This window comes from Anas platyrhynchos, chromosome 2, assembly GCF_047663525.1.
Source record: "Anas platyrhynchos isolate ZD024472 breed Pekin duck chromosome 2, IASCAAS_PekinDuck_T2T, whole genome shotgun sequence".
In the NCBI taxonomy this organism is placed as follows: Eukaryota; Metazoa; Chordata; class Aves; order Anseriformes; family Anatidae; genus Anas; species Anas platyrhynchos.
In genome coordinates this window covers 94,083,025-94,099,873 of record NC_092588.1, presented here as the reverse complement: position 1 = coordinate 94,099,873, position 16,849 = coordinate 94,083,025, and positions in this window count along the sequence as shown.

The following is a 16,849-nucleotide window of genomic DNA, read 5'->3' as shown; positions in this document are numbered from 1 at the left end:
TTTCTAGAGATGCAAAGGAAACCATAGGAATTGTGCACTGCAGAAATTTGCTACCTTGGACCAGATATCAGAACTGGAAGAAATGTGGCACCCTGCTAGAACATAACTTGTCTCTCCTTGGGAAGTCCTTGGGAACTCGTCTGTCCCATAAGTCCTGAGTGTATTTTAAAGGTGCATTTGAACCCAAGCAGTTTTGTTAGAACAAACAAGACCATGCTTCGGTGGACCAGAGTCAAACCTTTCTGGTGTGTCCTTTTACAGAAGAAATGGAAGAGTCTTGCTTACAGTGTGGGCATATTCTACGGAAGCACTGTCACTGGGTGTAGGCTTCTTTGTTAGGAAGTTGCTCAAACCATGGCTTGGTGGGACGGCTACATGGTGCTCAGTGTCCTCTTCCTGAAGCTGGAAAGATGCATGTGTCCTGGTAGTTGTTCTCTGTGGGTGGGAGGCTGGCAGGAGTCAGTGGTAGTATAGATGTGATACCGCTATCCACTGGTAGCAGTTGTTGAGCTGGGAAGTTGATTGTACATGTACTCCACTCATTCTCTGTAGTGTGGGGTTGTAACTCTTCAGTGGCTGGGCCTCTGTTGATGATTTATTCATAAGTGTAATGTCTCACCTTCACTTCTCACCGTTCTCACACATCTGTCAGTGCTGACACAAGCCAGGGTATAGCTCAAAAGAGATTTCTTTTTTTTTTTTTCTTTTTTCTTGTGGAAATACTACACAAAGATACACATTGTCCTAGTCTATCCAGTATAAAAGTAGGCTTGACTTCATTTATGATTTCACTGTATATGGCCCCAAAATGTGTTTCAATGGCATATTTTCTTTTCCATCTGACAGATTAATAAGTCTTTTCAGCAACATATACATTCTTTTTTTCTTGGCTAATCAGTCAAAGTCAAGCCTTCTGTCTGTCCTATTAACACTGCAGAAGGAAAGCAGTCAAATTCAACTGGTTTGTATACATTGAACCTTCTTTCATGTCTCAGGACTCAGAAGACTACATTTTATTTCATCAATACCAATATTTTTTTGGCAATACACAGAAGTAAAATAGCTGATTTAACTGCTTATTTCCAAGTGCATCAACAAGCTTTATGTTTTTCATTGCTTAATTCCACAAAAATGACACATACGCTTCAAACCTTCAATAACAATAACATTTACTGCAAACAAGTCAAAAATTTAACAGCAACATGTAAATAAGAGCAGTAGCAGCAGATGTCCAAACAAAACCAATACTACGCTATCCAAGTTTCATTTTGGCGACCATCTTAGACAAGCTATTAGCATGGAAAGATGTTGTCGACAGAAGGAAGACACAGACGCTCAATATGAGTGAACAGTGAACTTCAACTTTAATGGATAGCTCAGTCGCCTTTTATCTAGTTCGAACATAATCAACTCATACATATTGCAGAAACTAAGCTCAGGATTGGCTAACACTTCCCGGGCTTTTCAGTCAGTTCCTCCTTCTTTTAGCTACTGTCCCGCCTTAGGGACTTTCCCCGATCGCCCAAGGGCATCGTGTCCTTGAGCCTGATTGGCTCTCAGCCAGCTGCGTACGTGCCCAGGCTCATATGAGTTGAGTACGGTACTTCACTAGCCCATTGCCTCCTAACTGCTCAACATCCACATGCCCTACTTCACTTAACCATTCCTCCACAGAAAGATTATTGCATCTACAAAAGCCATGTATACAACATGGAAATATATCTGCCTGGCTCAGAAGTTGCCACCTTAGATGCTGCTGCTTTAACTTTGTACTAATTCTTCCAAGGTTTATCATTCTTAAAAGTAGCTTTTCAGTATATTAGCTCAACTTTCATAATTTTAATGTGACCTTTCTCATCTTCTAGTTCATGTCATTGCTTAGCTCTTTTCCCATGACCCTAGATTCTACCTTTCTGTGTTATTGAAGCTGACTCCACCTGTCAGAGTTTCCAAACCTCTCCAGGTGGAGGTTTGTGATGACTTCACCTGGAGAGGTATTCATGTTTCCAAAGTACAGTGGAAAAAAAAAAAAAAAGTTTTTAAAATGCTTCAAGACAAGAGACACAGTGAAAAAATGCAATGTAATCTGAGAAAATGTTTAACAGGCCTGTATGATACATGTGTCTGGACTCCATTAAGAATCTGATTTGAACATTTATATTTTCACTAGAGTTCACTGACAGTGCAAAGTAAATAATTATGTGGATTTTCTGATCTTCAAATTTATAGGTAATGTCATCACAGGATATAATTTGAGACCACCTCTCACAGGCAGGTGGGGTGACCCAACTGACTTTTTGTTAAACATGGTTGCAAGCAAGGAGACAATAAGGACTGATAAGATAAAGTGCAGAAGGACTCAGGAAAGAGGAAATCCTAAAGCAAAACACCTGGGAGAGCCAAACTGAGAAAAGAAGCTTCACTAAGATGGGTGGCCAAACACTATTGCAGGTTGTTCAGAGAGGCTGTGGAGTCTGCCTCTTTGGAAATGTTCCAAAGCTGGACATTGTCCTGGGCAGCCTTTGCTAGGTGTCCCTTCTTGAACAGCTGGATTCTACTAGATGGCCTCCAGAGGTCCCTTCCAACCTTAACTGTTCTCTGATTACTGCTTTAGATTGAGTTATTAACATAAAGCTGTCTCTCTACTGTTCTTAAGAAGTACAACTAGGTTTGACTTCATGGCATTCGATGTGATTACCCGAATTTATACAGAGAATAAGACTTTTTTGAGATTTCAGTAGTGTCTTGAGGACTCTATAGTAACTCCTTTTATTTGCAGTGTATTGCTTGGTGTGGTACATACAAGGGGGAGTAGATTGTAGTTTTTGTTCAAAAGGCCAATTGGTTTTGTTTACTATTTCATCAAATTCTGTTCACAGCTGCTCTTAAAGACACAAGCTACTAGTATTTGTGAGTAACACTCTAGCCAATAACTTAGGCTCAGGTGAGGATCTCAGTGAAGTAGCAATTTTATTTGCGATTGCAATGGTGTCCCACAAGCAGGAACACACCTATTAGTCATACAGTACAGTTTATATACTTTATTTGATTGGGTAATCCAGGTTCACAACCTATCCAATGCTTCACAGACAATGGCCTTCAGTTGCTGGCCTGTTAAATTTCAAATTTCTTTTGACTTTTCTACTGTTTGAAGTGGCAATGTTTCTTCACTTATCTGATCTGACATTGGGATTTTACCTGATTTTTCTAAGGAGTCTGGTTGTCTGCATTTTACAAGGTCGCCTGCTAAGTTTTCTTATCACTGTTCAATACTACATTTCTTCCCTCTAAACAATGTAACTCTATGCAAAAACATTTTTATTCCCACAATTCCCCCCTTTTCTTCTTTATAAATTGTTGATTTTTGCAAAACTTTTCTCTAAGGTGTAATTTGGTAGATATCTTCCTCTTCTTCACTTTCTTTGCTTTCCATCTCCTCTAATATCATCATATTATTTGAGTAGGGTGGTGGCTCTATGGTCATTTGTTTCAATAGTGCAGTTTCAATTAACGTCTCAACTAGTCCTTTTACATAGAGGATAATGCAACAACCAATGGCTGTCAAAACTACTGCGACTACAATCAAGGATGTAAATATGGACACTACCATCCCTTTCCATTTACCAAACCAAGATTCCAACCATCGAGTGATGGAAGTGCCTGTTCCTAATTTTTCTGCCAATTCACTGACAAGGGTGATAAGCCCTTGCAATGCTCTAGTTACTGTGTTATCCTGGGCAGTATCGTTGGGGATGAAAGTGCAACAATGGTTGCCCAGCATCATGCACACACCTCTTTTCTCCACGAGCATCATATCTAATGCTATTCCATTTTCCCAAACCATTTTGCTGGTGGCATCTAGTTGTTCAGCAATTCCTCTTATCGCATCCCTTGTATAATTTATGAATCTCTGCTGATTATAATAAATATAATTAATCCAATCCACATTCTTATTGATTGTAACCCACCAGAACAGTGACTCAAACTCTGCAGCAGTTTGACTCCGGGCTTTATGTTCATCAGAAACTCCTCTAGGTACCTCAATAGAATCTATGTACACTCTATGATCAAATGATACTCCTAAGCTTCTTTTACTCCTTCTGGGTGTTTGTGATGTTTCTCTTCCAAATGCCAGGGTGAAGGGTATAGCTAATTGAACAAGTGCACAAGTGCCTCCCCAATTAGATGGTAGGGTGGACTGTAAGGTCTTCCCTTCACAGTACCACCAGAGATCTGCCCTGGGGATCTCAAGTCTTGAGCAGTTTCCCATCAAGTCTTTGGTAGCATTCAAGGTCCTCGTGCACAACGCAAATTCTCCCAGATGCCAGGTAGCACTCACACCCTGCTGTGAGAGGCAAGCTGTATGGTTACCTACAGCTGTAAAGAATACAGGGGGAGCCCTGATACTGCTATCACTCAAGAAAGGGAACAGCAAAGAGAGAGACTTACAGGCCTCATTTCCCCAGGCAGTCTTTTCTTGGTACAGTGCAATCATACATTCCATTGCCTGGGAATCCTTGGTCCACCCCAATGGGAAGGGCACAGAATTGGTCATCCTGAGACACAAGCATAGCAATTGCTATGGTTGAGACTGAACAGTATATTTGACCCATTCTATCAAGGCATTCACATCCCCATACCCTGTTTCAATCTCTGAAGTTTGCCCAAGTTCTTTTATTTCTTTAACTGTGACAACTGCTGCATTTCAAAGAGGGCATCCTGTTTTCTCCTCCCTATCTTTGGTTGCAATAGAGGATCATTTCCATACAGTTATTCTCAATCTGTCTGTTGGATCTCTTCCAGTTATTTGTTCTCTCTGCTCAATTGTCGTTGGGCATTTAAATCTCTACAAGCTAACACCTCACAAGCATCAAACATGATGGATTGTGGTACGTAACCCTCTGTCACATTTGCCCATTTTTTGATGGGGTATCCCGTCTTTGCTATTATCTGGTCATGCCTTTTCCAAGTTGCCAATTGACCAGGAACTCCTCTGAGGCCTACAATCACCAGAAACAAAATTAAATATTGATTTTTCCCTGTCATTATTTTTAACCCTTAGGTTTCCAAATAATTATTAATACAAAGAATAAAATGTACACTCCTGCTAGAAAAAAAACCCCTTGGGAGCACTTTGATTCGCTATAGGCTACTTCTTTCTCTCAATTGCAAGTCACACTCATTAGTTACCCGTGAAAATAAAATGTTAGTTTTTTTAAGCTTTTATCCTACTCAGAGTCCACTATGAGATTTTTCTCTTCGATTTCAAATTCCAACAAGTCTTCTGTAGGAACAGCTTCCCAGGTACTAGGGTCGACGGATGCCTTCACTTGAGTATAGTGCGTTCAACCTTTTTCCACAGTTCTTATGGCTGTTTCAGTGGTTAGTAATTGTCCTTCCCATTCAGGCCATAGTTGACTCTTTCCAGGTCCGAATCAGGACCCGGTTTCTTGAGTGATGGTGGTGAATGGGGAATTCCAAAGGTGGGGTTTGAGCCAACAACCCACAGGTCCTGAGAGATGACAAACAGTTTATATACTTTTTGATGACAGGACTCTCCCGTTTCCCCACTGAGTGGGTAATCCAGGTTCACAATCTATCTGATGCTTCACAAACAATGCATGGCCTTCAGTCACCGGCCTGTTAAATTTCAATTTCCTTTTGCCATTTTTACTGTTTGAAGTGGTAATGTTTCTTCACTTATCTGACTTAACACCGTGATTTTCACCTAATTGTCCTAAGGAGTCTGGTTGTCTGCATTTTACAAGGTTGCCTGCTTAAGCTTTCTTATCACTGTAAGCATATCTCAGTACCACATTCCTTCCCTCTAAACAATGTAACTCTGCAAAAACATTTATATTCCCATACTGCTGACCATATTTTTCAGCAAATGTTTTTTAAAACTTCGCTGATTTTTTCTGAGTTGGAAAATCTTTATACTGGGCTAACACTGCATATTTTCGAACCATAACAAATGAAATTGCATTTTATTTGGTCACTGACTTGGTTGTCTCCCAAAGTAATCCTCCACTGGTCTTGTTCAGTGCTTTTGTTAGCCATAAAACCATGCTTTTGGTCTGCTAGAAAAAGGCATGCTCAGATATTACAATGAAAGGAAAGCAAAAGCTTTTAAGGGCCAGACTTGATTTGCATGTCTGTATTATATAGAAATTTATAATTCATAGAAAAGAAAGCAGTACCAGTTAGGTTATACAGGTATGTACTTTTCCTCATTATTTTAATTGTTCTGGTAGGATGCACATCAAAGGATGCATATCTCCCTCCAATTGCAGCTTCAGCATGAGTTGTAGACTAGGGTAGCAGAGTAGACCTTGGTTTACCATGTCAAATCCAAGTACACCTAATGGAAAATTCAAGTATAACCAAGAAGCTATAACATTGACAAGCACTTTGGGATTTTTACTTCTCAACTTTTGTGTGTGGCTTTACAAGCTCTACGTCCCTATCCTAATTTCTGTCTGGGTCAAGCAAATAAAGGATGTGTCACTCTAAAAAAAGTGATTTGAGGCACATTGAACTGACTATTAGTACAATTCATTTCTGCCATTTAGATAATAGATTTTGAAGTTGAGATGCAGATGTGGATTGATTGGTTGACTGCTTGGCTTTCTTGTAACTTTGATGAAATTCAGCTAGTAATGCTAACCTACAGAGAGGGCGCATGCATAAGCAAATATCCAAAGGCAGCCAGAGTCTTCATCCTTAGCAGCTTGTTAGCACTGTCCCCTGTATTCTGTGTGCAAGTTAGTAACTATGTTTCCTATTGTTCACAGATATAGGCTCATCGTCATCTGAGTATATATAGTGGTAAGAAAGCTTTTTTCATGGTCTCTCTCTCTCTCTCTCTGACTTTTCCACCCTTCTAGAGCCAGCAGTATTTTTTTTCACTGTATTGTTAATAATATTTAACTGAGGTTTGTCAATTTAGAAATATGAGCTAAATCCTTCTTTCTCTACATACCTCCACTAAGCAGACAAACTAAACAAAATTAGAGTCTGACAGTAAAGGTCTTATTATCAAAACTCTTGAGAGTCACTGGCAAATGTCAGAAGAATAAATTGCATTATCTATTGATAAATGGCATATCCATGGATAGTTCAAGATAAGCAGAGTATAATTCATTCATTTTCTGTGCAACATGAAGGCCTTCTGATTTAAAGATCAAATCCGAAATTTTCTTAAGTGGTATATTCTTTATTGCAGCGCTGGATGCACGGGGGATCCTTCCGCCTATCGTGCATGTTCGAAGTGACAAACTATCTCATATTTATACAGCGAAACCATGAATATTCAATTAGCATGCATACATATTCATTACCTAACCCTGCCTACCCTCGCTTCGTATGCTAATTAGCTTATCAGTCCTTGCGCTTGCGCAAAGCCTTCCAAGAATTGTGGGCTGGGGTCTCCAGGATGTGGGCAGTGGTCTTTGGGAGGAAGGCCGTAGGTCTTCCTCATAATGCACTTTTCACCTTTGCTTAATCAGTTGTTTTCCAAGCTGTAAAAATGCTGAGTTGGCTTTCAGTTTAACTGAGGGTCGGCAGATAACAGGAAGTCTCAGTTAGCAAGACAAGACAATTGACTCAAGTTATCTCAAGTCTCAGCCTGACTAACGGTTAACAGATACTGGGATGATTTCGAATAACAAGATGCTTCAACAGAACAAAAGGTCTACAGATAACAAGATGTCGTTTACTTTGTCCTTGCTAACTTTTAACCACAAGTTTTATTCTATCCTAAAGTGAGTTTATAGTATATCATTCCCCCCTTTTCTGGAAAATCTAGTAAATTCTTTTACTTAATACGGAAATTTTCTTCCCAGTCTTTATGATATGTACCCCTCAATACCTGACCATGCACATTTGTCAAGGAGGCTAACATGGACATTCGTTGTAACAATTTCCAATTCCAAACAAGTAATACAAAAGACAATATTAAACTTACACCAACTAATATCAATAAAACAATAATTGAGTGACTCAATGTGTTCAAAATCCCAGTTACAGTTGGCGACCATCCAAAAAGTGTATCCCACCAGTTGTGACTTGTGTCTCGTTTTACTCTTTGCAAAACTCTGCTTATTTCCTTTGTATCATGATGGACAGTAATTAGAGTCTTCTCTCCATTTTCCTGAATGCCTTTTAAAATTCTAATCAGGTCTTGGTGTTTAACTAGTTGCTTCACTAATGTGAGGTTCATCCCAATAGGTGTAGGTAGTAACTTATGATACATTGTGTTCTTAGACTTGATCAGCTGGTGGGATACCACTGGTGCCAAATATAGAATATCACACCCGACGATTCTAACAAAGTTACAAATACAGAAATTAGAATGATGTTTGCTATGGAGAGTTATGTTCTCCTTATCTACTTCTACAAAATCACAAGCAGTTCTTAAACACACGCACCCTTGACCAACATATACAAGCACATTCTTTTGGCTAGTATTTGGATGAATTTCAAAGTGACAGATACCTTGCTCCGTGTCAAAACATACATCCTGAGCCTCAATTGTATTGCTTTCACAAATAAATCCTCGTTGTTCCCCGGTAACACATGATTCTAGATTTACAGACTGCCATTTCCCATTCTCCATCCGTATAGTAAGCACGAAGGCAGTAGCCATGTTAATAATGGGCATAAGTACAATTTACCAGGGTCCACAAGGACTGGAACTTCTCAGAATCATTGGCATTGTCCCAGACTGCCTCTTGGACTTCAGCTGGAAAAATGCCTTTACTTCCTTCCCTAATGATCGAGGCAGCCGTTGCCTGCAACCATAACTGTGCTTGCATACAACTAAGAGCTCAGGATACATTATCTTGTGTCCACTCTTCTCCTAATTTTCACCATTCTGATGGTTTATATAAATAGTTACCATTTGTTCGCCAGATGACCATAACTGATAACTTTCCATTAAAGTTCTTATCCTCTGTTGTTATGGCTTTAGTTCAAGGCCACCCACCATTCTCTATTATCACAGAGGCACCTTCTTGAATCACAATTACAACTACAAGCCATAAAAACAAAACAATTCTATGAACAAATTTTCTGCCAACCATATTACCAAATACTCCCGACCATAATGTCCTGATCTTGATCGACTAAGCTTTAGTTTCAGTTCATTGTCACCCAGTGTTACTTTTCAGGGAGCTCCTGGAGCCTTCTTCACTCGGGAATAGTGGATCCAAGCGGCTTGTTCTCTAATCTTGATAGCAGTGTGAGTTGTCAGCAACACTTGATACAGTCCATTCCATTTTTCCTGTAGGGGTTGTCCTGAAAAAGTCTTTATACATATATTCCGCAGGCTTAAAGGGGTGGATTGGTTGATCCAACCCTCTAGCCCTGGTCCCTAACACAAATTTATGTACTTTATTTAATTGTTTTTGAAGTTCAGTTATATAAGTATATAAATATTCTGATCCCAGCTGCATTAGATCCTCTCCACTAAATAGAAATTGATATGGCCTTCCATATAAAATTTCAAAGGGGCTCAAATTCTTCTTTACTCTAGGTTTAACTCTAATTCTAAGTAATGCTAAAGGGAGGGATTGAGGCCATGACAAATTAGCCTCTTGTCCGATTTTAGCTATTTGTTGTTTAATTAAATGGTTCATTTTTCTACCTGTCCACTTGCCTGCAGTCTATAAGGAGTATGCAGTTGCCAATCTATCTTTAGAATCTTACTTATCTGTTGTACCACTTGCACACAAAAATGTGAACCTCTCTCAGAAGACATTGCTACTGGAATCCCAAAGCATGGTATTATTTCATTTAACAAGACTTTAACCACTTCTCTTGCTTTGTTTGTTCGACAAGGAAAAGCTTCGGGCCATCCTGGAAACATGTCAGTCAGAACCAGTAAATAACAAAACCCCCCCTTTTCTAGGGAGTTCTGAAAAAATCAATTTACCACTGTTGTCCCAGATAATTTCCTTTACCAATTATTCCAAATTTTATTCTGTTCCTGGTATTGGGGTTATTACGTAAACAGATACTACATTGTTAAGTTACTTGTTTTATTGATGTGTATAAATTTCATCCCACTAATGTCTGACTCATGCTCTTATGCAATGTGTCAGCTCCCCGATGTGTTTTATTGTGTTCTGTAAAAACTATGGGCCATATCAAATTAGAGGGTATTATTGCACAGTTATCTTTTAAATATACTCATCTATCTGGTTTCATTTTACCTTTCAAATCTTCAATTAATTTTAAGTCTTCTTTTGTATAATTTGGCTTTTTGGTTCATGTATATAGTTTGGATTTTACCGTCTGGTATTAAAGACAATGCCTTCACCTCAGTTATTTCAGCTGCCTGTTTAGCCTCCTGATCTGCCAATCGATTTCCAATTTCAAAATCAGCGTTTCCCTTTTGGAGTCCTTGACAATGCATGATAGCTACCTTTTCTGATTGTTTTACAGCCTCTAACAATTTTAAAATTTCTTCAGCATGTTTTTTTTTTTTGTTTTCCCTGAGCAGTCAGTAATCCACGTTCTTTCCAAATCGCTCCATGAGCATGTATCATGCCGAATGCATATTTAGAATCTGTCCAAATATTTATTTTCCTTCCTGCTGCCAGTTCCAGTGCTCACGTAAGTGCAATTACCTGTGCTTTCTGGGTGGACGTCCCAGGGAGTAATGGTTTAGACTCGATTACCTGTTGAGCAGTTGTAACAGCATATCCTGCCTTACGTTGTCCTTGTTTTACAAAGCTGCTCCCATCAGTATACCAAGATTCATCAGCATCTTCTAAAGGTTCTTCTTTAAGATCGGGTCGATTAGAATACGCAGTCTCCATTGTTTCTGTACAATCACGGGTTATAGGTTCATCCAGAGTTCCGCTAAGGAAAGAAGCTGTCATTCCTAGAAAGGTTCGTGGCTCCTTTACCGTTTGAGGTTCTGGAGTCTAGCAAATGACTTCCTTACGTTCAGTTCCTAGTTCTCGCTGACCTCCTGAAATTCCAAATCCCAAGTAGGTCACGTGTTGTTGAACCAGCTGGACTTTCTGTTGAGAGACTCGATATCCATTTAAACCCAGAAAATTAAGGAGACTTATAGTCCATTGAATACAACTCTCTTTTGTCTCGGTAGCTATTAAGAGATCATCCACGTATTGTAACAAAGCCCCTTCAGTGTCTGGAGGTATCCAAGTTTCAAGTTCCTTTGCTAATTGGTTTCCAAAAATAGTGGGGCTATTCTTGAATCCTTGTGGTAGCACTGTCCACGTTAACTGTGTCTTTCTGCCTGAGTCAGGGTTTTCCCATTCAAAGGCAAATAGGTTTTGGCTTTCAGTGGCTAAAGGTAGGCAGAAGAAGGTGTCTTTTAAATCCAGTACGGTAAATCAGACTTGACTATTCCTTAATTTAGTCAGCAAAGTATAAGGGTTTGCCACTACTGGATGTATATCCTCAGTGATCTTATTTATGGCCCTCAGATCCTGAACTAGCCTATATCTTTTTCCATCTGCCTTTTTAATTGGCAATATGGGTGTATTGTATTTTGATTCACATTCAATCAATAATCCATACTGTATAAATCTACCAATTATCTCTTTAATTCCTTTCCTATCTTCTATCCTCAAAGGATATTGCTTAACCTTAATGGGTTTCTCTCCTGGCTTTAATTTAATAATTATTGGGGTCACATTTTTAGCTCTTCCAGAGACTTCAGTGGCCCAAACTCCTGGATATACTTGATTTATGATCTCTAAGGGTATTTCACTTTTAGGGTCGGTTTGTATTAGTGCCAGGCTTAACACATTTATTAGTTGTTCTTCTCCTATCCTTAATTCCATTTTCCTTTTTTCAAAGATAATTTCTGCTTCTAATTGTTCTAACAGATCTCAACCTAACAGAGATTTTGGAGATCCAGGTAGATATAAAAACCTATGTATCCCCATTTATTTCCTGTTATAAATGAGGTCTGAATTTTGTAATATTTATAAAACCAATATTTCTAAAAGGTATATAAAAGGCAAGTAAACAGCGCTGGGGGTGCAGGGAGTCTACGCTCCACCAACACGCACACACAAACATCAAACGTTCTAAATACATGTATACAGGACATTGCTTTACGTAATAACCTGAGTATGCCTATACATACATACAATCAGGATAGGTAACAAACAATCCTTTGAGTTCCATAACTTAACAGTCCCCATTCTGCCAGCCTGTTCCTCTTCACTTCTTTTTCCTGCTTCTGTACTGATGTAACTTCATAGTGTTTTTTTTGGTTTTTTTTGTTTTTTTTTTTTTAAGAGCAGGCTCCCCTCTAATACCCTTCTCTCCACAGCAGTTCTTTTCAAAACAACTGTTTAATTAGTCAAACAACTTTGAATGTAACAACAACAGCAAACACCCAGAAACATCCATGCCTGGATGGAGAACATTCATCCATGGCTGGAGAACAAGAAACCACCTGGAGAACAAGAAACCCCAGACTGCATGGAATCTCCTGAATCACCCTTCTTTGTTAATATCAACCATTTTCTCGACACGAATTACCACTCCATATATAACATTTCCCCAACTTATATTTCAAAGGTTCACAAAAATAAACCTTTTCGGTTACACCCTTTTACCTTAACATAATCATTCCGTAAAGGCATTAATGCTTGATTTAGAACTGAATACGTTGCCCCGTATCAATAAGAATTTTCACTTCTGTTCCTCTCCTAACTTCATTATAATCAGTGGAGGATCTGCTAGGGTAGATTCCCCGGGTCCCCATTAGACCTGTTGAAATCAGGGGCCGATGATTACCCTAGAAAAAGGCTAGTCGATTTGTCCTCTGAAGCCAGGTCCAAACCGTTTTTTTGTTTTTTTTTTTTTTTTTCTTTCTTCCCCATTACATTTCAGAGTTGGTCCAAAAATTCCACAGGGGTTTCTTTTAGACCTTGTTGGAAGCATATTCTCAATTCCCAATTCGTCCAGATTCTAGTATTTATTTAACCGTTCATAATTTTCAGGATGATTAGGGTCTTAGTGGGGGTCGGTCAGGAAAATGCAATTGTCCACAGTTCCCTGAGCGATCCCATCGGCAATCTGAGCTCACACATGAACTCAGGTTGTTTTCAGAGTTAACTGCTTTTCTGTTTCTGTGACAACTCTCTGGGACCCATCATGATCCCTTTGCCCCAGAGGGCTAACACCCAAGATTTTAAGGTCTCAGCCCCAGGCCGAGGCAGAACTGTTAACATTCCTACATCCTCTTTCCCTGCTCATTCAACTTCAAACACCTTTAACACTTGCAATAACCCTTTTAACACTTCCTTTATCTTTCTCCAGCCTGTACTTTTCTAATGCCAGCATCAAAAGCACAGTCAGGGACCAACTTAATTCCGTACCTTTTCCCTCCGAGATGCTGAAACAACATCAGTATACAACATTCCATCCTATTTTCCTTCTCAAAAACAACATTGACTGTAGCAAAGTATTATAGTTTAAAGCTCCATTAAAAGGCCACTTTTTTTCAACATTCCAGCTTATAAAGCAGCCACCATTGATTACAACATTTTGTCAGAGTTTTCTTATTTTCACTTCCACCCGGAGCCCCCCTATATCCTTCCAATAACTCAAAATACAGCCCAACATACTTTTCTTAGGAATTTCACTGCTTACTCGTCCCCCCATTTTCCAGTTCACACTTTCAGAATACATGTATCACATACAAAACTGTGGGCACACAGGTATCTTTCAATAGCGATGTCACAAAACTACTATTATTACCAGGAGATATTGCCAAAATCACAATAACAATAATCAGAGTCAAATTCCACATGCGATAGGTCAGAAAACCAAAATATGTAACACTGTAACGATATCTTTCTTATAACAACGTCACGAAACTTATTATTATCACCAAGAAAATCGCCAAAATCGCAGTAACAATAACCAGAGTTAAATACCATACTCCATGAGTCAGAAAACCAAAATAGGCAACACAATTCCAAATGGACCTTAAAGCGAGCTCTTTCCTTAAGGTCCCCAAATACACTTATGGTGCTTACCACAAAGTATATACCAAATACTGCCTTGCAGAAGATCACCTTCCGACTTAACGGACAGTTCCAAATGACCGGTCTACCAGAAAACCAAACCAGAATAAAGAATATACTCACTTACAATGATGGGGTCCTTGTCTGCCTCCGCAGTGATCCGGTGAGTCGAGGAGTCCCTCCGGGAAATCCCAGGGGTACCCTAGGGAGTCCTGTCCCCAGCGGGTCCTGCGGACCGGCAGAGAGGTTGTCCCATCTGGGTCGCCAAATTGATTTAAAGATCAAATCTGAAATTTTCTTAAGTGGTATATTCTTTATTGCAGCGCTGGATGCACGGGGGATCCTTCCGCCTATCGTGCATGTTCGAAGTGACAAACTATCTCATATTTATACAGCGAAACCATGAATATTCAATTAGCATGCATACATATTCATTACCTAACCCCACCTACCCTCGTTTCGTATGCTAATTAGCTTATCAGTCCTTGCGCTTGCGCAAAGCCTTCCAAGAATTGTGGGCTGGGGTCTCCAGGATGTGGGCAGTGGTCTTTGGGAGGAAGGCCGTAGGTCTTTCTCGTAATGCACTTTTCACCTTTGCTTAATCAGTTGTTTTCCAAGCTGTAAAAATGCTGAGTTGGCTTTCAGTTTAACTGAGGGTCGGCAGATAACAGGAAGTCTCAGTTAGCAAGACAAGACAATTGACTCAAGTTATCTCAAGTCTCAGCCTGACTAACGGTTAACAGATACTGGGATGATTTCGAATAACAAGATGCTTCAACAGAACAAAAGGTCTACAGATAACAAGATGTTGTTTACTTTGTCCTTGCTAACTTTTAACCACAAGTTTTATTCTATCCTAAAGTGAGTTTATACTATATCACTTCTCTGCAGTGAAATAAACATTTATTTTCCCTTCTAAGCTTTTCTCATTAGATTTTAGTTCAGTGTTGAAGGCTAAAATTTCAGTGAGTTATTTCATCCATCAGAAAACTTCCTGAGGTAATCACCATTCTTTGAGGCATCTTTGTGGTCCTGGCCTTGCCAAAGAGACGAGGTGTTAGTGAAGGCCTCCCAAAGCTGGAAAAATAAGTAACTGCAGCTGCAGCAGGAACAGTGGCTGCAACCAAGCAAGCCCATGGAAGAATACACAGGCCAGTCTCCTCTTCTGTATGGTCCATCTTTAATGCTTAGTTGATAGTACCACTATATAAGCAATGAATCTAAGAATAAATGCATTGTGGTATATCAAAACTCTGTCCACTGGGTGTTGCAGTACTTTTAACCATCATATGGATTCGTTGCAGAAGGTCAACCTGAAGGAAGATTTTTCAGATGCTATTATGGCAAGGAGACCAAGGTCAGCAGAGGCATGGGGCATACTGATGTCACTGAATCACAAGATCATCTAGGTTGCAAGATGACAGCCTTTTCCCTGACAAGCCAATAGCCTCAGTAGACAAGTGTGTAAGTAGAAACACTGACTTCCTGAAGAGCACTGGGTGGGCTTATAACAGAGTTGGTAGGGCTTGATTCTGTGGCATCAGGGCTTGATTCTGTGTCTTAACCAGCAGATGACACTACCTTTGTCATTATGTTGAAACTTGCTTGGCCTATCTAATTCCAGGGAAACAAACACAACCTTTCCTGCTCATCCATTCGTGGGAGTGAGGATCTGGGATGGAGAGCTCTTATCGGGGTATCTGAAAGTTTATTACCCCAGTTTAGGAACTTAAACTTGCTCTTTATCCCTTTTGTGTTTTCTGGTAATGGGCAGGCTGCCTAGAGCCATAGACAGTTTTTTTTTTGTTTGTTTTTCTCCCCATGTTACTACATCTAAAAACATCACTCATTTCACATTTTGACAGTAATTCATCGCTGTGATAGTCTCCTCTACTTTTCTGGTTTAACTGGGGGAATGAGTAGCCCAAGGCACCACTTCTTAAAGTTACATTTTTAAGACATTTTAAGATGATATATTGGCATAATATCCTATAAAAGATATAAAAGATATCCACATTATAAAGATGACAAGAGTCCTGAAGCATCAGAGTGTGGCAGAGCAAAGCATAAACTTGCATTTGCTGGGATATAGATCAGATTTGGGCTCATTAGTTTATTTTGTCCCCCAAGTGGCCTGTAGCCTCTAAAGTTTTCTTATGCTAATGTTATGTTAGAATTCTTTACCTGTAAAGAACAAAAGGCTTAACTTTGATCCACTTCAACCATCTTTTTCTCAAACCTCTTGGTCCAGGTTAACTATTCACTTTCTCATGTGTGAATGGAAGAGGCTTCAATATGATTAAAATATATATTACATATTTTATTATAGAAGGCAGCATACAGTAGATCATAGAAATCTAGGTTTTTGTTAAAGTCAGGTGTGAGTGTAGATACTCATATTCCTGGATGACTTTGCCACCAAGAGCTCTGTATCCTTGCTGACAGGGAGTGCGTATCTTTGTCAAAAACTGCCCTTGCTGAAGAACTATCACAGATGGCAGTACCTGACTCTGTGTTTGGCAAATAAGAAAGTACAGCTTAGTTGTTTCCCTTAACACTTGGAAGCTTAATTTTTAATGGAAAACTTGGGGATTTGTAAAGTTTGAGCAATTTTTGAGCAAGTGATTGAAAGGATACATCAGTTTCTGTGTTCCTGGGTAAAAGCAGGCAAGTTCACAACATGGTGATGTAAACCACGCAAATATAGTTATACTTATTGACCATGAATGAAACTTTACCTCTATCGTCATCCATTAGAACTCAGACAACAACATTATAGGGCCAGGAGTTAAGCTCGGAGATTCTGGGGTTGGACTCCTTAAGAGTCT